This window comes from Corvus brachyrhynchos, unplaced genomic scaffold (genome assembly GCF_000691975.1).
Source record: "Corvus brachyrhynchos isolate BGI_N302 unplaced genomic scaffold, ASM69197v1 scaffold101, whole genome shotgun sequence".
In the NCBI taxonomy this organism is placed as follows: Eukaryota; Metazoa; Chordata; class Aves; order Passeriformes; family Corvidae; genus Corvus; species Corvus brachyrhynchos.
The window spans coordinates 9,366,757-9,394,319 of NW_008237239.1; the positions used below are offsets into that span (position 1 = coordinate 9,366,757).

The 27,563-nt window shown below is 37.8% G+C and overlaps 1 protein-coding gene and 1 non-coding gene across 5 annotated transcripts in view; one reads left to right on the forward strand and one right to left on the reverse strand.

The window, feature by feature from the left end:
* Positions 1–226: 226 nt before the first annotated feature.
* TRNAR-UCU lies at positions 227–312 on the reverse strand. The gene is given in 2 exon segments: positions 227–262; positions 276–312. It is a non-coding gene; the product is annotated as a tRNA-Arg (tRNA).
* Positions 313–2,289: 1,977 nt separating this feature from the next.
* BCAR3 (breast cancer anti-estrogen resistance 3) overlaps positions 2,290–27,563 on the forward strand; it is a 94,281-nt gene continuing 69,007 nt past the window's right edge. The window contains exons 1-2 of one of the 4 annotated variants that reach the window (XM_017729888.1): positions 2,290–2,429; positions 11,550–11,717. The gene's annotated coding sequence lies outside the window, so the exon portion shown is untranslated. Of the gene's footprint in view, positions 2,430–11,549; positions 11,718–20,083; positions 20,177–21,901; positions 21,980–27,563 lie in introns of those variants that run through there. The other 3 variants (XM_017729890.1, XM_017729887.1, XM_017729889.1) reach the window with 3 other exon arrangements.

Sequence of the window (27,563 nt, forward strand, 5' to 3'; positions counted from 1 at the left end):
GGCTCGGCGATGGCGGCTGGTCCCGCTGCCGCCGCCCGCTTCTAGCCTTCCCCAGTCAGCCAGGCACGGCGGGAGGCGGGCCCGGAGAACCTCGCTGACGGCAGAAGCGCCAGGCCGGCGGACCGGATACCTGCGGCGGTAAGGTAAGGGACGGAGAGCGCGGGGGAGAGATTTCCACCCAAAAGGCGTAGGGGGCGGGGAAAAAATAAGAGAAAAAGAGAAGACACGACTCCGCCGGGACTCGAACCCGGAACCTTTGAATCCCTTCAACCCTCTAGAAGTCCAATGCGCTATCCATTGCGCCACGGAGCCACCTGTTGGAATCGTCGCACACCGCTTATAGAGCCTGCGCGCACCGTCACGCGTTAGCCCCGAACGTTCCGGCTTTTTTCCTCTCTTTTTCCGATTTTGTTTTTCTTAAACAGTGTGAACAGGCTTATTCGTACACGCCGCCACGTAAACGAGTCTCGCGGCAGCCCTTGCGTGCTGCCAGAGCGCTGCCCACGGCCCGGGTGGGGCCCACGGCTTCCTGTGCAGCGCTCGCCACACGGCTGCGTCCTCGTTTCTTACGGAAGACCGACTTCATCAGTGATCAGTATGAGATATGTGTTGTCATCCCACTCTGGCGTTTTCAGTATTGATCCTTATGCTTGAGGGAATATAATTATAATCCACAATCGCCTTGTATTGAGGAACTCTTCCTCCAAACGTCTGTAAATTCTGAGTAGCACTGCCCTTCCCCCGTGGATTCAGAAAGAGAAGATTTTTCCATAAAAGCTGTAATTATAGTCTGAAACAAGTCCGCGATACTATTTTTTGTAACCATGAGTAGGCACATTAGAAACCCCAAGAACCAAGAGTCTGAGGTTATTTTTTCTTTAACCTTCCCACCAGTATATCGCAAGCGGAGCCTGCGGCCTTCTCGACGAGGGGGCGCGGGGCTGCCGGCACCGCCTCCGAGGAGGGCTCCGGGCAACGAGGCCTGAGCAGTAAAACTCTGTGAGAATCTCATGTTGCACTTTATCACAATTTAAAAGTGCACGTATCCGTAAGAGTGGAGAAACACATGTAAATAAGCACACCCTAAAATCTGAGGAACCAAGAAGCTAATCATACCGATGTAAAATAAACTGACTCGGATACACAATGCCCGAGGCATTGCATCCAGGGCTGAGATACCGCAAGTAATGAATAACCGAGGTGACTCAGGCACTCCGGCCGTGTGTCCTGTGATTCCCGGGAAGCCAGCTGGTGTGCCTGCAGCCGACAGTAAGCCAGAGCTCTTGAGCTGGCTTATGACTGAATAGCTCCTGCACTGCTGCCCAGCAAAGGAGGTTGCTGGAAGGGTTCAGTAGTTACAGCGAGTACCAAATTGGAGGTACATCCCCCACACTAACCGACTGTAAACAAACCAAGAATCACTAAGCTACACCAAGTACAAGATTCAGACCAGGTCTGGTCGAATTTGCAAGCTCTGGGTCCTGCCACGATTGTTCTGTTATGGACAGAACTCCTCATAGTGCTCCGGGTAAAGGAATGCAAAGTCTGGGAAGTTTGACTCCTCAAAGCCCTGTACTGTATAAAAGAAACAGAAATCTTACTTTTAAGAACTGAGTTGATCTTCTGAATAATAAGCTTAAGTTTTTGTTTGTGCAATTCCAATAAACCACTACTAGGTAACTAAGAATCACTGTAAACATCTTGTAGTTTGTGGACACCTGGGCACGTTTATTGTGGGGTGCAGTGAGTGTTGGTGTGATCTGGTAGTGTGGCACCTTTGGACAGCACGGCACTAAGTGGCTGCAGATGGTGAAGAACCAGAGAAGCATCATTGGTTTTTGTCACAAGGCTGGTTCTGAGACTGTAAGAATGAAGAATGGTGATGCTCATATGATTGCTACTTCCCCTCATGTTTTCATTTTGGTTAGTTGGTTTATAAAGGTAGATAAGCCATCTGCTGGTTCCATTCCTGCAGGAAGACTGACTGGGGAAACGTTTGGAATTTTTCCAGAAATGTTTCAAAATATTCAAGTAATTTTGCTTTTTTACTCTGTAAATGTAGTCCCGGTGCAAAGTCCACCTTTGCGTTTGGACAGCAGATGGAGCTACTGCATGAGAAACAGGGCAGCTCACGGGTCACGAACTTGCAAAATGTGGTCATAGGCAAAAACGACAGATCTGATTAACCTTTGCTGGCGCCTGGACCCGGATCAGTCCTTTGGACTTTCCCTCTTCTGGGACTGTCTAAAGTCCACTTCTGTTGCAAGCTGGCTTTCATTTTAGCTCCTCTTCAACTTTATGTTCTTTTTCAAGGAGCAGAAGTTACTTGGAATAGAGTTGTGCTGGTTTTAGTTACTGGCACTCAGAGAAATTTTACTGAGCTCAACGAGGTGCCTTTTTACTAATTTTTAACAGGAGGAGAAACTGAGGTAGGAATATCTTGATACAAGACAGGAAGTGTATCAATGGCAGGCCAAAAATATAATCATCATATAGAAGTCTCCTATTGATTAAAAAAAATCTAGACGTTATTTATGAAATTGAAGTGATATTTGAGAGACTTTTTACAACATGGGTTTCAACATTAACTCCTGTTAATGTACTGTAGTGCTATGTACTGTATATCCATTGGTAATCCATTATCTTTTGGTAAGACTTGAGCTTAAAAATTTATTAAAATGGCAATTTCCATATTTGCAGGGCTGCCAGAGATGTTTGTTGGGAGTACCATCACCTTTCTTTAAGAACAAGTGTAATTAATGCACATGTTGAAAGCAAGAGGTCAAAGAAAGCTGTCATGCATTAATTACCTAAACAGGACCCTTACAAAATCTGTACATTTCAGGGGGGATTACTACAACGCTATTGCTCCAATGATTCACCTGTGTAGTGCAGCAAGAGAAAGCATTCTTCAATCTGTCAGGAAAAAGTGCTGGGATGCACAAGGTTTGAGGATACTAGAAAGAACTCTTTCAGGGAGGGTTTCTTTTGGTAATTTACAATTTGATTAATTTTTTTCCATCTATTTGTTAACATGAAGATAAATGCTTCACATGGTAGATGCTTCTGCATCTCTGCCTTTTCCTCAGTGAAGGCTGTAATTGCCATGTGACTATCAGGGTATTGGAGAATTTGTTTGCCAGGCTGCCAGCAAGCAGGAAGCTGTTAAGAACCTCTTCCAATTCTCTTGTTTATGGTCGTTGTTGGACTAATGCATGTTCTGTCCTCTCGAGTTTGTTTGGGTAGACAGGAGAAATGCCCAAGGGCAGTGCCTTTGAGGATTTGGGGAGACATGATCACTTATGCCAAATCATCTTTACAGGGGATTGTAATGTTAATTGTGTAGTTCTATTAACAGATCAGGTGCTACAAAGCCATTTACTTTGAGTGCCAAACCTAAGCAGTCATATAGCATCTCTCAGAGCACTGCAACAGGGCATTTGGAGAAGTCCCAGCTAGTGCCTCCTGCCAAAAGTGGAGAACATCCAACTTACAGAGAGATGGAAGTCTGTTTCAAGACAATTTCAATGTTTCCTGTTGTTAATTTGATCTGTTGGTTTGGTTTAGTTTTTTTTCAGAAATGCAAAAGATTTGTGTCAAACACCCTTCAAAAATATCCAAAGTGATGCCTTTCACTATATTTAGAAATTCTATTCTTAAAAAGCCCCCTGTTTTGTTTTTCTTAAAAATAATGATTTTTTAAATAATATTTTAAAAATTTTATGCTTTTTTCTCCCTGTGACTTTGCTTAGCAGAGTTATTTGCTTGCTTGGTGGGCCTCCTCTGCTTGGAAGTTTGTTCATGTTCTAAAGCTTAACACAGTGAGAGTTAGCTAGGAATATCTTTTCAGTGGTGCATTATAGTTCTGCATTTCCCTCATTTTGTATGCCTCTGTATTTCAGAAGCATAATTTTTGTGCATTTCTGCTGCCAAAGGAGAGCCTGTCTATATTGTATGTCTTCTGAAAATGTGTTCCTAGGCTTTTTATTAGCATATCAGGTTTGGTAATAAGCTCACGTTTCTCATTTCTCAGTTTCTCATGCAGCTGTTTTCAGTGTCCTTTTGCCTACTTTCCTCAAGTTGTATTCTGTGCTAAGTATTCCTCTGTAATGCATTTCAAATTAATTTTCTTAACTACACCTACCCTTGATCTTTGACTTCCTTGTGTTAGGATTTCTGTTTATGCTGCAGTTCTCCATTTCCATTTTGAGTGGTTCCACTCTTTTTTTGTTGTTGTTGTTCTTTTTCTTTTCTATTTTTTTTCTTTCCTTTTTTCTAAAAAAATCCTATACATGTTTTCATTCACTTTATTTTTCTGTGAGCATTTGTTCTATTCATGTTAGGGTATTTGTAAAAAAAGTTTCTTTGGCATTATGAAATTTTATCTAGTCTCTTTTTATGTTATTTATAATTTTCTGAGCAAAGTGATAAGAAATTTTTGTCTCAATTTTCAGATTTATGGGGAATACACATCGCTTTACCCTAAGTGCCAAAGCAGTCTTAAAGACTACATCCTTGAGTTAATAATTATCAAAGACAAAGTTGACAGTGCAAAATTTTGTTCTTGTCTTACATTTTGAAATCTAGTGTAACCGTTGGGGCTTTTATTTATTTAAATTAACACTAGGCCACTGAATATTTACAGTCCAGTTGTTCCTTTGCAGCTTTGCAGGTGACACTGTAACTCAGCTCCTCTTGTGGAGTTCAGGAGAAGAAGCGTATCTGTGGCCTAGTGATTTAATCCTGAACATCTGGATTTTTATTCCAGCTGTGAAACTACTGCGCTGGCTGACTGTGGGCAGTCTGATGCTTTTTCCTTTCTGTCAAATATGGACAGCAGTTTTGTTCTTATTCCATGTGGTGTTATGCAAGCCAGTCACCTGCAAGGTAACTTAAAAAATTTGAGATTAAACTTCCTCTGGAAACTCCTTATTATAATCTATTTTGCTTGTCACTTCACATTTCTCAAAAGTGAATGGCAAAAGGTAACAGAACCTACACAGATGACTCAGCTCCTTTTCACCAAGTTTCCCTTCTCCTGTGAAAAGGGTCACTAAACTCTCCTGGGTAACAGAGTTCTCCTGTTCCCTGCTTACTCAGTTGCTTCCTCAGCTCCCTTACTTAGTTCTTCATTTTGTGAGAATGAAACAGTCGTATTGTCCAAGTTATCTTGAGACACTGATTTGTGCTGCCTCTGCAGCAGAGCATGTTTTTCATTAGAAGCCCAACAGCAAGTATACAGATTTGGGCGCAGGACTTCGAAAATAATGGAGAGGAGTAGGAATGTTTCTCTAGCATGCATACTAAGGTACAATACTTTGAGATTATTAATATATTAATTTTGCTCATCATCAAGTATGCAGGTTAAAAAACAGAATTTGAATGTACAATTAGAAGGTAATGAACCTGAAACAATTAAAGCCCGCTTACCTTCTCCTGCACTGTTTACATTTCTGTCCTCGTCCATGTGCTCTGGGAACGATGTGTGGTGTTTAAGCAGTGGTGCAGTGCAGTCATCTGGTTCAGTGCAGGAATGTTTTGTATGTGAAAACACTGGGTTAACTTCTCTTTTGAGTCATTCTGAATCTGAACAAAACCAAGCAGGGGAGTTTTTTCAAGGTTATATCAATGTTAGTAAGAATATTATTTGGCCTGGAGTGCTTCGCTTTCTGTAATGGACAGAGTTGGCATGATGCTCATGTTAACAGAGAAAACTGGTAATTTTTGCCAGCCTTTCTTTTGAAGATGCCCCTGGTTAATAAATCTGGGCCTTAAGTGTTGACAATACCTTTCTTTTAGAGGAAAAATAGCTTTTACTCTGTATTGAATGATATCTTTTCTGATTGGGATAGAAAGAGAAATGGCTGCAGACTCCTGTCTCTTTGATGAGGGATGTTAGTATCATGGGGTTCACTGCTCTTTTTAAATGTCCCACAGTGTGGCATTAGTACAATCTGGACTATTTTTCCTGGCAGCTAAAAGGTATTGTGGGGTCCCAGTGTCCTATCACTGCTTGGATCATCCCTGGATACTAGATGTGTGCCTAAGGTTGGATGTGTGTAGTCAGTGCCATTCCTGGAAGGATCTTGCCAGGCATGTTCTAAAGGGATGAAAAGCTTTCATTCTTGATTAAATATTGCTCAGTTATGAATACATATAACGGACTCAGTATTCCATCTAATACTGACTGATGTAATTACGGAAACAGTTCTATTTTAAAATAGTGTCCTTTTGTCCCTCTTGTAATTAATAATATTGCACAGGCTGAGAATCTACCCCTGAATTATAAATACACTCTTCTCCTTCCCCCAACAAGTTTTTACTAAATCTGTTTCAAATGTATGTTGATTTTACTGTACTGGAAATTTTCAACAGACTTACCCCTCTGTGGACTTTCAAACCAGTAAACGCGGATTGTATTTTAAAGGTTTAATTGTAAATTTGCTTTATCTACTTGGATATTCACTTAATGGAACTGGATCAGAATTTATTGATTTTTGTAGCTAAGGTCATTGTGCAATATGAGGTTATGGACCGGATGGCAGAATTCCCAAATTCTAACCCTGGATGTGTCTTGGCCCTGCAGCATGGCCAATGCAAGCCATTCACATTTTCTTGTAGGTAAAGTGAGGGTGATATCCAGCTCTTTGTTCTGGAGGATTTTAGCTCCATAATATTTCTATGGAATTGACAACTCTTTGATCAGTATCCATAGCCTTTTAATTGTTCAAGCACATTTTTCACCCTTCTCACTCTTTTACTCCTATTCTTTTACTCCAGGTGTGAAGGAAGTGTGACTGAGCACCAGACCCTGCACAGGCACAGTTGTGCAGAGAAGATGCTCAGCAGCTCTTGGTTCACACACACAGTGGACAGGGAAGGTCACCAAGCACCTGTACTTCAAAGGAGTTACCTGTGGATTCTCTGTCTCCTTTGAACAAAAAGATGTCACTAACAGGACATCACTGCTGTCTTAGGCCTCTTGTATCCCTACATGCTATCTGCCAAAAGGGAAATAAATCTTTTCCAATTTCACAAGTAACAGAAACATCAGAGTTACTTCTTGTGAAAATGAGCATTCTCTTATACACAGGTAGAAATCTGAAATTATTTTTATAGTAAGAGAAGACCTCGGGGCTTTTTTGTGGTATAATTGCTACTAGCATGTAGATCAGAGATGCACAGGAGCTAAGGAGCTAACTGAGGGGAAAGAGCTGTGGCAGGAGGTCAGCAGGCTTTGTACTATCAGGAAAAGAGAAGAGATCAAGAGAAATCAGATGGAGAGCATTGTTACTTTTGGCAAAAGAAGAGAAGGCTCCTTCTCTGCCTGCAGAAGTGCAATCACATAACAAATGTGGTGCCCTGGGAAAAGATGAGGATGAGCAAGGACCATTGGGGGAGGCATCAGAGCCAGCTGAACCTCAGCCAAACATCAACAAGAAGAGTAAAAGACAGCTGATAGGCATTGGAGATTCCCATCTGTAGTGAATGGAAACATTTATCTGCTACCGTGGTGTGATGTTTTGGGATGTTTGCTGAGTGCCAGGATCCAGGATACTGCAGAGAGACTGTCAAGGCTTGTTGGGTCCTTAGACTTCTGCTCCTTGCTGAGCGTCTGCGTGGGCACCAAGGACATATCAGGATGGACAGTGAAGCTGTGGGACTGAGGGGTGAAGGTTACAAGGGCCCAGGTCCTTTCAGTGAGCAGAAGAGGTTTGGATAGGAAAGAAGACATCCTGAGGAAGGGTTATTGTAATCTAAAGAGAAGTGACAATGCAGGGTCAGTGAAGAGATGTCCTTAAGATAAGGGAGGATCTCACTCTTCCTGTGTGAAAGCAGGGGAGCTGGGGCCCTGTCCTAAATGCCAGTACGTAAATGCTTGCAGCATGGAAAAAAACCAGAAGGAATTTGATGTTTGTGCACAGTTGGAAACCTAAGCTGTCATTAGAAATAGCATAACAATTACCTGAAATGTATACTTTAGTTATTACTTTCTAAGTAATTTCTAACCTTTTAAAATTCAATTTGATGATATCAACTGGTTTTATAAAACAAAATATATTGCAGAATTCCAGTTGTAGGTAGACTGACTCATGGTTAAGTGACTTGGTCAAATATGTCTGCCAGTTTCTAGCAGAGCCAGGTCAGCTCTGACTTCACTACCTGGAGTTTTACTCCAATCTTCTTGTTCTTATTTTCCATCTATAAAATTGTATAATTAATGTGATTATATAATGCAGTTAGACCATTATTTTCAGAACTGTAGATCTGCCAAATTTATTGTTAGTTGCAATAGATTATGCTCATTATTTCACCCAGATTTACCATCTTGTACTGGCCAAGTTAAAATCTGGTTAATTCGTATTAAGACTTAATTTACCATGTGTTGAAGATAACAGATGTATGTAAGGAAAGTGAAAACAGCAAAGTTCATACACCAAGTACATTAAAATTTACTCTTGGGAATCTTTATTGAAATAACTATGTAAATAAGCAGCTGCATCTTATACTGGTATACTCTAATATAGAATATTAGTTTGATCAGTGCTTCAAGACTGACAAATGTAGGAAAATATATGCTTTGCATCTGTAAATACAGTAAATTTGTTTTGGAAGTAATTTAGATATTGTGTAAGTGAACACCATGTTGCAATCTCACACTTAGTTCAAAAACGGAACACCAAACTTGGATTCTGCACTTTTGTAATCTATCAGTACAACTTTTTCATTTTTTAACAGCCATAGTGGAAGCACATTGAACTAGCAAGTGATTTTTATAGCTAATCCTTGCATAGTCTTTGCTCCATATTCTTCCTTCCAATTTTTGTCTCATAAAACCAGTCATTGAAGTTAATGCAACTTATCACCCCGCAGAAGTTACAGTATGAAGAAACAAAAAGCTGCACATCAAAGGGTCTTCTGTGCAGACAGAGCAGACACAAAGGCTTCTTTGTGATGCATGTGCAGAGTTAGCTCTGCCCCTCTAAATCAGCAGTGAATTTTCTTCAATTCTAGCATTGAGGTAAAAGAATGTCCTTTGTTCTTCTAGGGCATTTACTTTTATTTCCAAACTGCTGGCAGGCAGTAAGGATTGACTTAACAACACAAAAAATTAGTTTCCTGTGTTCAGAATTGTGATATACTTTTATAGAGGTGTATCTTGGTTTATTCAAATTAGTAATAAATACCAGTCATTTCTGCAGCAAAGTGAAACAAGCAGCTTCCACAGTCAGTGATATCTGGAAATCATAAGGAATCACTGATAAGACCCCTTATTTTTTGCCACATCCTCCATGGAGATAATGTTGACGTTGTTGTTATTGCAATATATGACTGTAGTTAATTTTATAAGTATCTGAGTTTGCAATCACTGGGGTTTGGAATCTAGGAAAATAGTATGAAAGAGCCAAAAAAAATGCCACCACAGCTCCCACCCAAAATTACAGAGACTAGGGTAGATATTTACACCCAGACAGAGGGTCAGGGACATTTCAATCAGGTTTCAATACAAATGGCCTTTATTCCATAAACTTGCTACAAAATTATCACTTGCTTTTGTTAGTGCTGTGATGACAAGGTATTTCTTTGTGTGTCTAAAAAGGGGAATATGGCTTTTTAATTTACCTCCAAGGACTAGTCCTATTCACAGGTAGTTTGAAAGGGAGCACTTTTTGTATTTGGTATTAATTGCTATGTAATTGGTATTAGTTACATAGAGGCCTTGTGCTTTTTGGCTGAAAAATTTGCATCTTGTTTGACAGCAAAGCAAGCATCTACTAGAGATTAGTTGTATGTTTTTTGTTACTTATAAGAATGAGAAAGAGTGAAATAGCATTTGGTGAAAGTGTGAGAAATTGTGTCTCTAGGCAAGCTGGACAAGTAACTTTCACACTGAGTTAAAGTGGAATAATGGAATCTGGTAGAGAAGTTACTTTAGAATCCTTAGAAAATCTGCGAGTGTAAGTGGAAAAAAGAAGGGGCAAAGGGGAAACATAAAGACCTGGACTATGGAGAATGAGAATAATGTTGATGGTGCTAATAAAACTTTGGTAAGGGGTTGGCTTTGGATAGAGGCTGTGTTTTCAGGGTCTTCACTCCTGCAGTGCAGAATGGGTTTAGAGTGAGTGTGCAGCTAATCCGTGGTAGAACATGATGAAATCAGTCCCCAAAATGTATTACTTTCCTTCTTAATAAAATGAGAAATTCAGATTGTTTTTCTGTCTCTGTGCTGGCAAAGCTTGTGACACACATCCGTTGTGGGAATTTACACATGCAAGCCATATATAGTTTAATATACTTACATAAATGGCAGAATCATTCCTTTTCAGCTCATGGATTTTAACACTCCTGATGTGATACCTCTTTTCCTTTGGATTATATCTAAAAGCAATTTAGTGACCTGTTGATTGGCATCAGGAGATACTGGTTTGTTATGGTCCCAGTAAGGAAGACAGACTATAAAGTATTACTTAAAAGACCATTTGTTGTGGCTAACAGTGTAAAAGAAAAGGATGGTGTAGGTAGTTTTATTTCCTTCCAGATGCTGAGTTGTGTAGTATTGAACAGGTCTCAAATTAGAGCTCAGCACACTGGGCAGATCCTGTCCAGGGAAAAGGCATCTGAGAGTTTGGTCTTTTGAGCTCTTACAGGATTTTCTTAAAACAATTCTATTTCTCATGTCTACTGTCAAACAGAAAGCCAGTTCAGAACTGTTTGTTGCACTTTTAGATAAAGACAAGGACACACAGTCAATGTAATGAGTGACGTGGAGTGAGAGCTACCTGTGGACTCCTCTCCTCCAGCTGGCTGTGTCCTGCAGCCATGGGGAGTGTGCTGCACAGCCCGGGCCTGACCGCCACGCTCTGCATCAGCACAGCACTGGCCTGGGCCTCGTAGGGCCACCACTGATTCCTCAATGGGATAAAGGGATCTTCTGCCCCGCATCAGTACACCTGTGAGGAGAAATCCCTTGGATAAAGTGCAGCAAAGTGATGCAGTTATACATCCAGGTTTTGAGAACATCAATGTTTTCAGGGCAGATATACAGCCTGTGTGAGTGGGGAGTGATCCTGACTGGAACTTTTAAGTGACTTCCATGACAATATCATCATCATCAGTAATAAAGAAAAAATTAATAATAATAATAATAATAAATTATTATTATTATTATAAATGTGATGCCTGGAATAGATAAGTTTACCTCTCCCTGTTAGTCTATTGAACTCTGGACTGGTGGAGGGTGTTTTGAGCTTGTGCATAGTTTTACATGGACATAAATGAATTAATTTGGGGGCGGGGGGGGGGATGTTGGTTTTTTCTTCTTTCTTCCAGTTTATATGTAAACTTTTTAAAAATAATTTTTTAGTAAGAAATATTTTTAAGAAGTAGCCTGCAAAACTCTCAGCTGAAAGTAGGAACTTCTTTATTTCCTAACGGCTCATTAGCAAATAGACGGCACATTTTTCACCTAGCAGAAAAGTAAAAATAATAATTAAAATTAAGGTGTGAAAAGGTTTACTCAACACAGCATTCAACTTCTTGATTTACAGGGAGAAGTATCCAACCTCACTGCTCAATTATCGTCACTGTGATTCATCAGCTGCTGTCTCCTGGGCAGGTCTGACTGCTGATTGGGCACGGGACTTCTCAAGGTGTGTCTTTTGTCAAGGTTTTGCATTTTAAGAGCACACAGTAGACCATGATAGTCTCCTGCTATGGTAAGAACTCTTGTATGTCTATTTATTAATCTGTACAGTCTTACAGTTAGAAACAGGGCTTGGTGGTTAGTAACAAATAATTACGTGTGTTAGCAGATGTTTCCAAACCAACTTTTTGTGGGTTTAAAATCTGGAAAGATTTTACTCTTGGATCTTAATTGTGGCAGCTATTTCTCAGTATGCTAGTAGTGATTTTTAAAATTCTGAGATAGATAACTCTTTTTAAAATATTATTTTAAAATAAATCTGAATATAAAATAGCAAGGGATATTGTCAAATCCAAAGAGAATTAGATTAAATTTTTTTTTGTAATATTGTAATACTTTGAGAGAGAAGTGTTTATAAGATTTTACATGGTCTATATTTTTGATAACAATTGTATGTGTCAACTATTTGCAAGTAATACAAGGAAACTTTCTTCTCATGTTGCATTATGTTCAAGGCAATTTTATTTTTTCAGAGATATGAATTTATCAATCTAAATTATTTGGAAGATAAAATTAATCTGATTTTAACATATCTTTTCAGTTGACTTTGAAAAAATAAGGGAGAATCCTGAGGAAAAATACAGAAATATATTAGATACATTTTTGTTTTGTAATTAATGGTTTATGTGAAATAAAAAGATGGAATCATTGCTGAGAGAGAGAGAAACGGATTAAAAAGGTTTGAAATGTGCTACATAGACAAGTTTGCATGTAAATGTCTGATCTAATACTGTAGGAGGATGGCAGAAAAGGCTGAGGAAAACAGCAGCTGTAATACCCAGTCGGTGTAATGTCTGCTTTCCTCCTTTACAGCAGCGCTGCTCAGAGCTCATTTCACATGACTATACTTGTTTCGGCTCCTGGAAAAATGTTGCAGTCATGGCACAAGCACCAACTTCTTTGTGAGGGATGATACAGTGAGCTATAGTAAAAGGAGGTTTTCATTTTAATGTTACAGTAGTTAAAATTAATTTTAGGATAATACATAACTGAAAACAAAGACCCTTTTAAGGATAAATGATTTAAAGAGATACTTAAGAAGTAACTCTTTCACCAAATTATCAAAACCACAAGGGTTTTCTAGACATTCTAGACAGAAGTTTCTTGCTGTTGAATTGCATGGATTGGGTTCTTGTGCTTCTGCATATTTCTTGGCTTTAAAAGACCAATTTTGTGCTTTAGAATAGAAAGATTCTTTGTTTATGTACATCAGGATTGTCTTCACAGTTAGTTATGTTACTAATGCTAGAGTGGATTTTTTCACAGAACTTTAACTCTCAGCACCAGTCAACACAAGAGGGTGCCGAAATGCTAGTGAAATAGTGTTATATGCAGAATATACTTTTTCTAAACATGGTTCTTTTGATCTCTCCTAGCCTTTTCTTGTTTGCATATTCACCTCTGTGATACTGTAATATCAGAATACCGTTCTTTCTAGGTGTTCTTATAATGACACCAACGCATTTTTCTCACCAGCAGCAGGCACCATCAAAGAGATTTTTCAGTATGCAAATAAACTTAGCTACAACAGCAATTTATACAATCTGTATCATGTCCTTGTCTTGCTTATGCTGGCTTTAGTTCTGTGTGCAGGGGTCAGAGACTGGTTTCTATTTCTATGTGCCACACTATCAGCAAAGGAAGAAGATAGTAAGAACTTTGAAATGCATTAATCATTCATGGCAAAACCCTCATGGTGCAATTAATTTAACCATTCCCATATTTATGTGATGTTTTTGTCTGGGCTGAAGCTTTTAGGATCCACATGTGTCCTACTCTTCAAGCTCATTTCCTCAAAGTCTTGCAGTCAGTGTGCTGCAACACAGGAGGAACCAAAGAGCAAGTACTATTGAGAGAGGCAGTTGCACTTCATGAGTGTAGAAATTTGATTTCAACAAATGAGATGTTGTGCCTTTGTTGTTTGGATGACAAAATTATAAGATACTCTTAATTACATAATTTTCAGTGGGTTTTGCTTTCAAAACATAAAGCATGCCATGCCTTTCAGTCCCTACTGCTGAATCACCACACTGTATTTCTAGAATTGGGTTTAGTTCATCAACCAGCTAAAGAAAGATACATGTATCTGGCTAAAGAATACTCTCAGACAGTATGTGTCAGATTGGAGTCCAGGAAAATCATTCAGCAGTTTACAATCATGGTAATGGTGGACCAGATTAGTGAATGTCTGCTGTGTGCATTCAGTCAAGTAGTCATAAAAGAGCAAATGCTTCTTTGTGTCTTCCTCTTTGGTCACACGCAGTAATAAACTGAGTTCCAACAGTTTAGACTGCTAAGCCTAAACTTCTTGAAAACAACCATTAATTTCATGTCCATAACGTTTTCTCTGTGTCCCGGCAGCTGATCACAATCGCCAATGCCAATGTTTGAACACTCACAGATCTGATTTGTTGCATTGAAGTTACACATCTCGGTGCATTATTGGTTCCTGCAGTAAAGGGCACTTCCAAATTGTGCAAGGATTGCGTAATGCTTTGCAGTGGATTATATGATTTGAATTATAATTAGATGCCAGGCTAAGTACCCTTTTTGTCATATAAAAAGGTTTCTGAAATAAAGGAAAATAATCTAGTCACTGTTGGAGTCTTTTCTGTATATTCTTAATAAAAGGCCTGTCACTTTATTTGATGGAGTAGTGTCTTCAGATTAGTGCTGCTTTCTTAACTGTGTCTAATCTCATTTGATTCAAGCATCATGGAATAATAAAAAAATCAATGTAGCATAGGTTTGTTTTGAAGTCGGGGGGTTAGCTAATCAGTAAACGTCAGTTCATCATGTTTAATTAGCTAACAGGAATTTTCTGAAACCATTAAACAGGATCTTAACAAGCAAATTGGATGTAGGCTTATTAATTTATAGTGAAGTTCTGGTGTAGAAACTGAAAACTTTAAATCTGACTCTGTTTTCCTTTATACAGAAATTACAAAACGATTTGTCTATATAGTTTTAGTAGCTCCTTCAATAATGTGAAGCATTTCTTTTAGTCCCCTTCCACCAACTTATGAAGTTGAAAAGATTAATATTTTTCTCCATCTTTGGATCATTTGCAAGAGCATAAACAACTCAGAAATTCCTTTACATATCAATATATCAAATACCAACACATGAACTGTGCAGTGTTAGAGCAGTGACCTTCAACCAAACTCTAAGTCAAGAATTTCTGTTTCCAAGGCTTCTCATTCTTGCTGATTATTTTCCTGGCACAATGTATGGATCTTTTGTGGTGTGTTGTTTGCTGGAGAATGAATGGAGGCCCTCTGGCTCATTTATCCTACTGTCTCACTTGGGATTTGAACTATGTTGCTGGAAAAGAATGTCTAGTGCTCTCACTTTCAACTCTAATCCCCCCATCATTAAGCTTGCTATAGCAGTTCCCTGTTGCATAACTATTTTCTCAGCTATAGAGCCTAGTGATGGTTTTGAAGAGTAGCTAAGATTTACAGGATATCATATGCTTGTGCTTTTGAAGCTCTCCAACATAAACATTTTATATCTTAGAATGAGAAAAAATACCTCTGAGTAATTTTCACTTCCTCCATACACTTTCTTTTTTCAGTTTGGTTTGTTTCTTTTTGTATTGTCCTTGTCTCAAACAGTTGAAATTAGGGCTATATGATACCTTGTCATAACACTGACATAAAAGCTGTAATAGACTGAAAAGCACTGTGGATTGTTTTGGTTGAGTTTATTGGGGGGGTGGGCTGTTTTTTGTTTAGTTTTGTTTTTACAAAAAAAATACTCCCTTTGTATGCAGGCAGGTACCATTTAAGAGGAAAAATACTATTATTGAATATATGTCTTGATTTCCAAGTCAAGGAAATTATTACTTACTATAAGGTAATTTGGGATTTTTTTCATTACAATTCCCTAATATTACTGTTTTTTTCTTACCCTACATCACAGCTACTCAGAATATGAACAATTTTTTTTTTAAATTGCATGCCTCTGCTGATAACTTTCCCTTAAGACTTGCCAAAATAAAGCTATTTTAAAAAATGCCTTGAGGACAGCATCACTTTACAGGAATTCAGTCAGAAGACAACATACCAACTGATGCAACTCAACTATGGAATTTTTTTTTATTAATGGGGAGAAAAATTATGTATTTAAAAAATAGAAACCTATTATCTAGGCAAGTCTTGATCTACTTCTAGAGCTATTAACATGTTTACAGACTCTTCCAGACTAGTGAAACTGCACTATTGCTCATGTATTCCCACATGTCAGCTTTTTCTCTAATCATGTTTTGCTGCAGGTTTTCAGTGATTTGTTCTGGTCAGGGCTAGATTCCTGTTCTTTATTCTCTTTACTCTCTCTACTAACTCCAGCATAAAATTTTCTTTATGTCTTTTCATCTGACTGGTTTTAGCTACTGCTTTTCTTCCTCTTTACTGCATCTCACATTTATCTGTCTGTGTCTCTCTCATTAATACAGAGTTTATTTCTTACTTTTTGAAAATACTGTTAGCAGGATTCTCTAGAAGTGGAGTCCATGAAACTGTAAGAGGAAAAGTGAAAATTTAAAGGACAAGATAGGAGGAGGAGGATAAAATAGAGTTGTTTAGTTATACCAAGAGAGAGTATGACTTCAAAAAAAACCTGCAATAAAATTTTTAAATATCAGAATTAGCAAAAATGGTCTAGGAAATTAATCATATTACTTTGCTCATGAAGTTTGGGGACCATCCATAAGTGCAGTGCTCTTGACAGTTGTTCCACTGTCTTTCCATGTACAAGTTCTGTATACCCATGCCCAGCCATGTCATTAGAACTGAGAGCAGAAAATTTCCTTATAATGTTAAGTATCTTATGGAAATAGTCCTTTATATTGTAGCTTAAAGTACTTGAGAGACTTTGATATTGTTCTCTCAACTATACACTTTAGTACAATGACTACTGTGTTACAGATTGGTGCACTTGTTTCATCAAATTTCTAGATTTATCAGTTAATGTTAGTGTGACTTTTAAAATTAACATGGGTACTTGTGTAAATAAACTGCAGGTTTTACAGTGCAATCTTGTCAGTCTTGAAACTTGGCTACCCTCCTGCTCCAACAGAGCACAGACCCTCTTCCTGCAGCAAGCCTAATGCAGGCTCGCTTTGAAAGCCTTCTATTGAACAAGCCCTCCAGGACAGGAGATGAGCTAGGTTCTGGTTTAGTTCCATTTTGTGGAATACTACTGCTGATGTGCAAGTTGGTGTTATTTTTGCATGCAGATTTACTTTTGTATTGTAAACACTTAGAATATCTTTGAAATAGGTGGATTATTAAATGAAGGGAAATATATCAAAGTAGACCTGCTGTTACCACTGCAGAGAGTTGAGCTTTGTCTTTTGCTCTTCTAATGTGAATGCATAAAGCTTCAGACAGATGTCAGAGGAAATGTTTAATAAGTTAAACTCCAGTGCTTAAAAGCACTGAAGCTCTCCTTTCAGGTTGTACATGATACATACAGTAAAATTTGTGATGAGTTGATCTGGCAATTGCAAGATTACAGCCAACACAACCAAAGGCAAAGTAATAGTGAAGGTAGAAGCCCAGTACTTCAGCTGCAATGCATTAGAGTTTTAACACAAACTAAGATACACTTGTGTCACTGAACAGGTGTTCAGATGTTGCTGCAAATTAAGGGCTTGGCTGAAGCAATCAGCTTTTCTCTGAACCTCAGCTGAGATCCTCTAAGTTACACTTGAGAAATTAAGTTCTACTTGGAGGTGTCCTACCCTGCCTCTGCACTTGTGCTGTTCCTGGAACAGATTGCTACAGAATATGGTGAGGTGAGGCTGGAGAACTTCTGAGGAAGAATGAGGTCAGTGCACAGCACGGTGTCAATAGGAGCTTGTCATGAGGAATGCTGTCAGAAGGCAGCAGGTAAGGAAAGTTCAGAGCTGATGGCTGAGAAATCAACAGAATCCAGCCTCCATTTAAGGATGGTTCATGGCTTGAATGCAGTAACACTGCATCACAGAGTAGGATGGAAGCAGGAAGGGACTGGAAAGAAATCCTTTGGGCTATCTGCAGAAATATCAATAAAACAGGTATGTAGACAGACTCGGTAAGGAATTAAGCTTGCTACCACAAAATTAATCAAAAATGCTCTGAACAAATTTGAATTGGCATTGCAAGTTTAGACTGGCTCAGTCTTTTGTGTTATCTACCTGTGGTGCTTTTTATCTGTCTCTAGTACTTCTGGCACTGTCTATACCATATCTTCAAAGGAAAAGGAAATAGTTCTTTGTTTATCAGACTTGCCCTGCATTTACAAAAATATGACTGGTAGCATTTTTGCATGTAAACTCAGTTGATTCAAAGAAATTTCTGGCTTGCTGCTGGTGTTTTCTCCAGCTGGAACCCAAGTATTTTAATGTTTCAGGTCGTTCGCTGTTTGGGTCCAAAGGTGTACTAAAAACCAAGTTACTGCTTTTTGCATATACGATCAGAGGTAAGCAAAGGATTGTCTGACTCTTACAGACAGATTGACTTACTAAGCAAGTTATGAGGCCATGACCCATCTTGCCCTTTATGGCTGAGCTCTCCATAAAGCAGCTTCTGGTGTGTTACAATTTTTAGCCCAACTTTTAATGATACTCAGACATTTTTTTTATTGCTAGTTGTCTCAGTGTAAGTTGCATAGTATTGTGAGTTCTAGCACTAACTGCAATGTATACAAGGACATTCAGTTTAGAAAACAGAGAAAACATCAATCTGAAATTAAAACAGAATTTATATTAAAACTTCATTTGTTTCAGCTTTGTGCCCAGTGCCTTATAGACTCATTCTCACTGAATACAATAGTTTATTTTAATAAACCTGTTTATTTAGTCTTGACTATCTTTAAAGGTCTTTTCCAACCAAACGAATTTATGATTATTGATCATGTTCAGGAAATGCACTATTTTTTCTTTTCCTTTTTAATTATGAGTTAATTCAAAAGAAATCAGCAAGCGATTCTACTTTCTGAGGGTGTTGCATTTACAACTAAATTGTTTTAATTTCAAAGTTGGGGTTTTTTATTGCTTATTATGCAGCTTTTTGAATTACATCTACTGGCATGTTACGTTCTGCTCTCAACCCCTAAATAGTTATCACTTCATTGCAAAATAAAAGTCAACAAAAATGAATGCATAAACAGGTAGGAAAATGTACCAGGCATGACTTTGTGGCTTGGAGTACCAAATTAATGAGGAGGAGCTAGAGGCAAAGAGCAAGAAGGAGAAGAAAAATCCGGTTAACTACACAGTTCAGAAGTTTAGAGCAGCCAAGCAGTAAGAATATGTGTACACAAGAGCAAAGGCAGGTTGCAGAGTAAAAAGGCTCAGGACTACTAAGCTCTTGCAGAAAAGGAGAAACCAAGCTCAGACAAACTAAAACTTTTGTTTTAATCCATTTCAATGCAAAATCAGCTTGGTTTGCTCAAACCACTTTTATCAGTGTCTTAAGCGAAGAAGATTGATTTTAGCACTGGGGTATGTGAGAAGAGCCACCACAGTCCTTCCTTTCGTTACACTGCAAAAACTGCCACGTAGGTGCAGAATGAAGCTCAACTTGAGAGCACATGTTTCTGTTGGTCCATAATTTAGCAAACGCACCTGTGATGTATTTTGTTGTTATTTCTGCCGCCAGTTTGATTCTTATCACAAGTCAATTTAGGTAGATTAGATAGCACTCAAATCCTAGAGTTAATTAGTCATGTGAATATCTCAGCCTTTTTTAAAAAGTTGTGTTATTTGTAGAACACCTTGAAAGAAAGACCTAGGTTAACCATAAAGGTTAAAACATCAGAAGACAAATAAAAAGAATATTAAATTTAAAAAAAAAAAATGGAGCTTGGCTCAGAAGTTTTGTGTCTCTGAGTAGCCTTATTAAAAAATATGGTAGTCCTACTATTTCCTTCCAATTCTGAAGGACAGAAGAGCTGAAGAGGAATGTATTAAATGATAAAACATTTCAGAAACCCATTGCAGTAGCTAGTAGTTAAAGAACTTGAGACAGACCATGGTCCTGGATCTGCACATTTAAAAAAAATACACACTCCACAGGGACAAAAGCTTGTGTTTTCAGTAAAATAGGACTATTTCATGGATCCAGTTTAGCATCTGACCACACAAATGGTAGACTTGGTGCAGTGGAGGTGAGGAACTTCTGGGTTGATATGGCTGAGGAATTGAAAGGAGCAGGACTAGAAAGTTCAAATTGGTTCAGTCCACAGTAAAATTTTAGCAGGGAATCACAGATGTAAACTCATTTTTTTTCTTGATCCTCTCTCCCCACAGAGAGCTTAGCATGCTAGCTTTAATCAGATTTCTGATTATATGGCATATGTATTTACAGTCTGTTACTGCTGGGTGCGTTACAGGCTCTGGCTGTTCAAGCTGAGAAGCAGCTGTGGAGTCTTTTCAACAGTGTATGCTGGCTCAATTTCAGCACTGAACTAACACTGCTTGTGCAGGTAGGATGAACTCCCATCTAGCTACAAAGGACCACACAGACAGACAGAAAGAGGAAAGATTTAATAGACTGTATGATCAACACTTTCTTTTTAAGTGTTTGATGATCTTAGTTCTATTTATTTATTTGAGTCTGATCACATAAATATTGTTACAATTAGCTCTAGCCTTCAAAAGATCTGCTAAGTTGTTTGTACTGAATGTATTTGGAGATTTTTACTAGGCTTTTCTGGTGACATGCTAGATTCATTAATACTCGATCACCTTATTGCTGTCATATCACCTGCATTAAGCACAAACAAAAATTTGCCATTTCTGGGAATCAAAAAACATACACAGTACATTCTTTTTAACTTTGGACCAGTGGCAGGAGAATGTACAATAACTAATCTGGGCATCGAGAGAGAGTTAGGGAATTGCCCATACACTGGGTCAAGTATTATTAAAATCTGCAAGAGCAAAGTGACACTTTCAAAATTCTTTGAAATACTTTGTGCTAGTGGAGCAGCTTTGTGCCACTTCTTAATTCCCTGTGAAATGCAAGAACATTTGCATGAATTGGACCAAAATTCTCTTCCTAGGACAAATGTATGCTTTTACAAGTGTTGTAAGAACATAAGTATACAAATATATAAGTATATAAGCATGTCACCAAAGCTGTTGGTAATTCATCCTGTAAGAATTTTCAGAAATTTTGGTTGTCTTTGTTTTAAATAGGTTTTTTTTGTTTGTTTGTTTTAACTGCATATACCATCTTTTAAACTCATTTATCCTATTTATCCTTTTGCTACCCAGGATATCAGTGGCATTATATTCCCCATTGAATAAGATTGTATGAAAAACTGCTTCTGTTTTAGAACTTTGGCTTAATAATTAAAAATATGTTGATGTTATGAAATGGATAAAGTTGCACTCCTGTATGTAAGGAAAATAAATTAAGGGTGGTTAGTCTCTGTCTTCCATAAGCAGTACATAAAGAATGATGAACCACTGTCTTAGTTGTTTCTTGTAAGCTGCTGGTAATAAGTATTGAAATCCCACCAACTGAAAATACCTGATTTGAAGTCTGACATAAAGTAGCTTGATGTCTGTGGTATTTTTTGTGAGATGTCTGGCATGAAAATCTGCTGTGTAGTTGCTGAGTCAGTATGTATTTAACTCCTGCCTGGTACTTTGTAGACTATTTATCTTTACACAAACATTGGCCAGAACAGCATATACAAGTTGAGTAATGTTTTGTATTTGTTTCTCTGTAGTCTGCAACAGATTTGCTAAATGTTGGATTGACATAAAAATCCATGTTGGAAGTATCCCTTCAGTGCCTGGACTGCCAACAATATTTATGCTAATAGTTTCTTTTCAAAGAATCCAGTATCCTTACATCTTTCACAACAATTTGTCAAAATTTCACCAAAAATATTTTGGACTTAAAACAATTTGAACAAGGAAACATGAAGCAAATCAGGGACTAAAATAAATGAATTAGAGTATTGATAGCCTGTTCAGTATATTACGTGATACTGCATATTCCTAATAGCTCTGTCTGCTCTGAGCTATTCTGGTAAAATCATGCCTCTAGGTTCAGGCTGAACAGCATGTGTAATGTCTGTGACAGTCTGAGCCTTGGAGATGGAATTAGTTGAACAGAGTAGTCTATTCAGATAAATGCAGGGATTCATTCACATGGAAATCATTCCTGGCACAGTTGAAACAAAGTATGAGTGAAAGAGGAAACAAAAAGGAGCCACGGCGAGCTGCATTCCCAGCACCAGTAAATCAGCAGAGCTTCATTGTTCATGATAAATGTAAGTTACTTTACATGACATCAGTCTCACCCACTGTTTGAAGAGGTGGTGGTGACACGTAGTCCTACAGTAAAAGATTGCTTTCGATTAATTTGAAACCTGCTTTTCAGTTATGTGTAGAAACCATGTTTTGCCAGTGTAACAGCAAGCTTTAAAGTGAAATTATTTTCACCTTCCTTAAAAGCCCATAGCTGTTTTTCTAGAGTACTGAAAAGTTGGATGAATAGTTTAGATCAGTAAAGGGTAGAAAAAGTGCAGACCTAGCTAGTACCAGCAAAAACCTAGCATGATACATAGGAAATCTGTATTTTTCTGAATTTTGTTGTGTCAGATGTGCTCCCACTAGGAGGAGTTGTCATCATATCTTTACCCTATAAAATTCTCAGACTTGTGCTTTAATTTAACTCTTTTGATGAAAATGTGATGGTTCACAATGTAACTATAAACAATCTATAAAGTTCACCTACGTCTATCTAGCTTGTAGTACACAAACTGCTAATTGGTAGCAATATAAAGAAAAAAAGAAGCTTGCAGCTTATGGTATCCTACAAGCAAACTTATGTTTGTCATTTGCATTATGGCAAAAATTAAATGCATTTCTTAGAGTTTACAATTAATTTTCAATTTCAAGTTTTCCATAAAACTTGGAGAATTTCAGAGTTTTAAATTATGTTTTATTAGTCACAGTTAGGGGAAAAGCTTGAAATGAAATGCCTAGAAATTCCAAGAAAGAGGAAAGAAGGGTAAAAGTTAAATCTCATATGTACACAGTCTTAGGATTTTTTAAAAATATCTCTTTTTGTTATGTTATGTTTATATGTTATATAACACTTATGTTGCAAATACTGATTATGACTTTAAAATATGGCAGTTTAGAAGTTCCAGTGGGACATACTTTCATTTGTATTTTAAATTCAATGTAATAGAGTCACTGCTTGAATTTGAGTGCTTGTTTTGATCTGTTTGCCAATGAAGTGTTGCAAGATAGTGGTATATTTGGAGGTACACAGTTTTTGCCTTGTTTTTGCTACTGTTTTCCTGTACTCATCTCTTTTCAACAAATCATGAAACATGAGTCTAGTAAAATATGTTTTGGTCACTTTTCAGCAATATAGCTTCTGCATAGACTCCGATGGGATAAAGACATAGACACTTTATTCAAGCCTGTCCTTTCATTAAGAGAGAAAGGGACTGTTTAGCAATGCATCAACTTGGTATGCTTAAAAGACTTTCAGATTGTTCTAAACCCCAGGATTTAAACGTCTTGGGTATCACAAATCAGAACTGAAATTTTCCATGCAGCTTTATCATTTCTTCTGTTCAAGGGCCTTGATTTTTGCACTGAATCAAAAAGCCACAGTGACTTAAAGTGCTGCCACTCCCCAGAGGATTACCAATCCCTTTACTGTAGTTGTTCCCAGAACACAGTTGGCCAAAGTAAGGAAGTCTGTGCCTCATTTGTTTTATTTTGCAGTCCGGGATACATTAAAGGGTTTATGTTTACATGCGGACTCTTTTCTAGATGGAAGAGGAGTCCATAACCTGTAGCAGGATTTGACTGGACACTTAATGTCTCAAATTTTCACTTTTGCTGTTTAAGCACCTCCTTGTCATTGCTTGCTTTGCAGCAGCACAAGTTTTTTTGTGTACAGTGAAGGAAAGAAGACACCTGACTTGAAATAACAGCCCCTTCCTCTGGGTAACTTTCTCTGCCAGATCGTCTCTCTCACATATTTTTTCATTATTTTCCTGTGTGTTTTCTACGTATTATAACAGAGATTTATCAGAGGTACTACTTTGATCACTTTTATTTCTTTGTTTCATTTTGTTAAACTATCAAAACTGTAAGAACATAAGCCTTTTTTTACATTATGTTCTTATGCTTTCTTTTTCCCTCTTCACCCTTGATGCCCTGTCCACAAGGTTTCTACACAGGTCACATTCCTATCTATGAAATTTTCTTACTTAGGTAGTTCTTCCCTTGTGATGTTCTTTTCATGGAAGTCTAGAGTTGAAATCTGATTGTGCTAATTATTACACAATGAGTAATTATCACCTACCATTGCTATTCATGCAGAGTTAACCAAAAGGTCAAGGTTTTCCATGTTGTTCCTATCTGAGAAAAAGAATGGTGATATTTACTTGATGCAAGGTACCAAGCTCTGTTCCTGTGAATACAGAGAGGAAGGAATTTTTGGTTCTAGTTTCCAACTCCTTTTAGCCACAGTCCTTGGCCCAATAAGTGCTTTCTCTGGACTGACTAGTGCACAGTACCAATATTTGTTTGATCAGTGTCTGACACTTTGGTTCTGCTGGTGGATTGCTTTTCACATATTTCTGCTGCTTCTGTCTCTTGCCCTGTCTTGCAGGTGCCCTTCCCTTTTTGCTAGCAGAAACGATGGATTTGGCTTTATGATAGACTTTAATAAGTGCATTACCAGCCCATAGCTTTATTAGGTTAGGAGAACCTTGTCCAGTTCTTAACTGGAAAATTTATTTAATGCAGTAGGCTAGAAAAAGTGCCATGAAAATTATGGCAAATTACCATTACTGTAGAAACAAATCTCAGAGAAGAAGGTTACTTTTCTTACTAAAATGTTAACGCTTCTGTGGAGATGAAGCAAGCTTTTGGGGTCATTGACTGATACCTTCTGGCTTTCCCACTTTGCATTTAGTATTCCTTCTACAAAACAGTTATCTTTTGAGATGTTTCCAAAACACACATATTTACTGTCTTAAGATGTAAATCTGTGTGTTTTGGAAAATTACCTGCACTACTTACAACATATCTTACAACTGGCAAATTGTTCAAAGAAGAAAGAGAAGAAATAGAATTCTAACCTGGGCTGCAAAAGAAGAGGTAGTTCTTTTGTATTAAGACAGTAAAATCTCTGAGGGGTGGCATCACAAACTCTCCACTTCCAATTTTTTTAGTTGTTCATTCTACAGCATTCAGAAACTGTCACTCCAATGGCAGAAACTTTCAGCCATTCGAACATGCATTGCAATACAACAGTCCTGAATGAATTGCTTAGTTAAGCGTAAATAGTTGTGATCAGCAAAGGGGACAGACCTTTGGTCAGTGTTATTACTCAGTGCCACGACACAGGACCTGAGGTGTACATGCTGTTGCATGGGAAGGTCAGAGTTACTGAGGCCATAATTTAGAGGGTTTGTTGATTTCACTAACGACAGAAAAAGATAAAGGTACATCTGAAATGGAAGTACATCACAGTCTATCTGAAAACAAAACTTATGGGCCTTTCATTCAAGTTAGAAAGCATGCCAAGTTCAAGTGATTAAAAGCCTTAAGAAAACTTACTTGGGCAGCTGTCCAATATATCAATTTATCCTAATAAATTACTTTGTCACAGCAGGAGGCTAGTTTTAATTTGGAGGTACAATCCAAGTCAATTTTGCTGAAATAGAAAAGGCACAATAAGGGAAATGACTTTCCAGATGAGATGAAATTGCTGGCTCTGCTGACTCACATGAGTAATTTTGCTGGGGGCAGGATTACACCATGATATGTGGCTTGTCATATTACTGCCTGAATCCCAAGGGGAAACTGAAAAAGGAGCTTGAATTACTGTGCCTGGAATACTTACTATGATCACACAGTGATCTGGAATTACTCAGTTTTGGTGCCCTTTGTCATACACACATACATGCTTTTAAAAAAATTACAGTGATGCGAATTTGACAAAGTCATAGCTGAAGTAAGAATCTGGTATTACACATCACTTACCTTGTGTTTGGAGTATAACAAGCCAACATCAGCAGCAGCATCTTTTAATGGTTCTGGGATACTGAGACAGAGGAATGAAGTAATGAATTATCAGTATAGTAAAGCATTGTAGTGTGAACAATTGGATTTAAAAGCTACAAGGTATAAAACACCTTCCTCTGTGCATTTGCATCACATGTGCCCCAGGATGCATGACTGCAACTGTGAGAGAGAATGCAGGAAAGCACTCTGAAAGTAAAAGTTCAGCTCAGTAGATCAGAGAGGCACGCTAGGAATCTCCCTTTATTACTAATTTCATAACTTTTTAGCAGTAATTTGATTTCATAAAAGCCTCTGAACAGGTGGTGTTCAGGAATAGAATGATACAAACCTAGGTTGGATTTAAATTGTTTATTTTTATGTGAAAACCCCTGAAATGGTATAAATTATGTGGATAATTTTGCAAGACCTTCCACATAAGGAGTCCAGAATAACTTCAGTCTTGACCTTGTTAAGTAATAACAGAAGTCTAACTGAATAAATAGAAGCGTGTCATGGCACCTTAGTGGTTCTATCCCACAAAAATCTAGTGACCTGACTAAACCTATGATGATCTCTTTTTGCAGGTCCTTAGATGTACAGGAACTGACAGTGTTTGGAATAGATAAATAGAACAGAGATCTTGTCTTTCTCTGCAATACATGCTGTCATTTATATTTTCTTCCCTTCCTTTCTCTGGAAAGGAAGGATAATCATTTCTTAGCAGAGAAAAAAATACGTGCCCAAAATCTGCCACACACTTTGCCAGTGTGTTTATAATCATATTTTGCATCTTAAAATGTGTCATTACCTGCCTTAAGGAAAAATTAATTCTGTTTCCAGAGATAAAATAAATGGTGTAAAAGTAGAAGAACAATAGGAAACTCCCTCTGCCTACAACCACATCTCATAATGATATATTTAGTGGTTTTAACAGTTTATTTTGCAATTCCGTTTTACTCTTAACCTTGATCAGGCTATGAATATATCTTGAGTCCTGACCACTAGGCTGTACCCTGCATCCAATGAACAGTGTAATTAATACTGGTTGAATGAGAGTTGTTTGAGTTTATTTGCCAAAACTACCATTAGCAGCAAGATCAGAAAGGCAATTAGTTATCTTGTGAGAGAAAGGGCATTTTTTTCTCCCTCAGCCGTAGGAACAAATTTTTCATTAAAACAAAAAGGGTAAGTGTACCGAGGTGTTAGCAAATACTTAATGGCATGTAAAAGTGTGCCATAAATAATCCCATTCAAAGGTGTAATTGCAGTATATTTGAAAGCAATGCATCTTGTATTTCTTAGCATCTTGTCATACAAGGGTAACAACATTTTCTGCTTGAATTTTCATATGGGGGCATGGAGGACAGGGGTATTGTTATTTTGGTTTGCATTTATTTGTTGGTTTGGGGTTTTTTTAGTGCAAATTAAAAACAGAGTAAATGCAGCTGGCCAAGTAAGATTAAATAGCCACTGTTTATCAATGTATTTTTAAAGAGAATGTTGCTCTGTGGAAATTCTGGGATTACTTTAATGCTTAGTGTAGAATTTCTTTTTGTTCTGGGATGATAAGTGTGATGACTTTCTAGCAGTTATTGTAGATATTTTTTAATTGTCACGTACTAATATGGAATCTTAAGTATTCACAGGTAAATATAAAATTTGTAGTCTTAAAAAATATATTCTTGGTGAAGCTGTTGAACAGTTTTAAAAACAAGTGTTAATCTCTTTGGCCATAATAGTGAAACTTGCCTGTTATGAAGTTCTTTCTGAGTTCAGTCATTTAACATTCCTAAGCAATGTTATTTGTAATTTGGT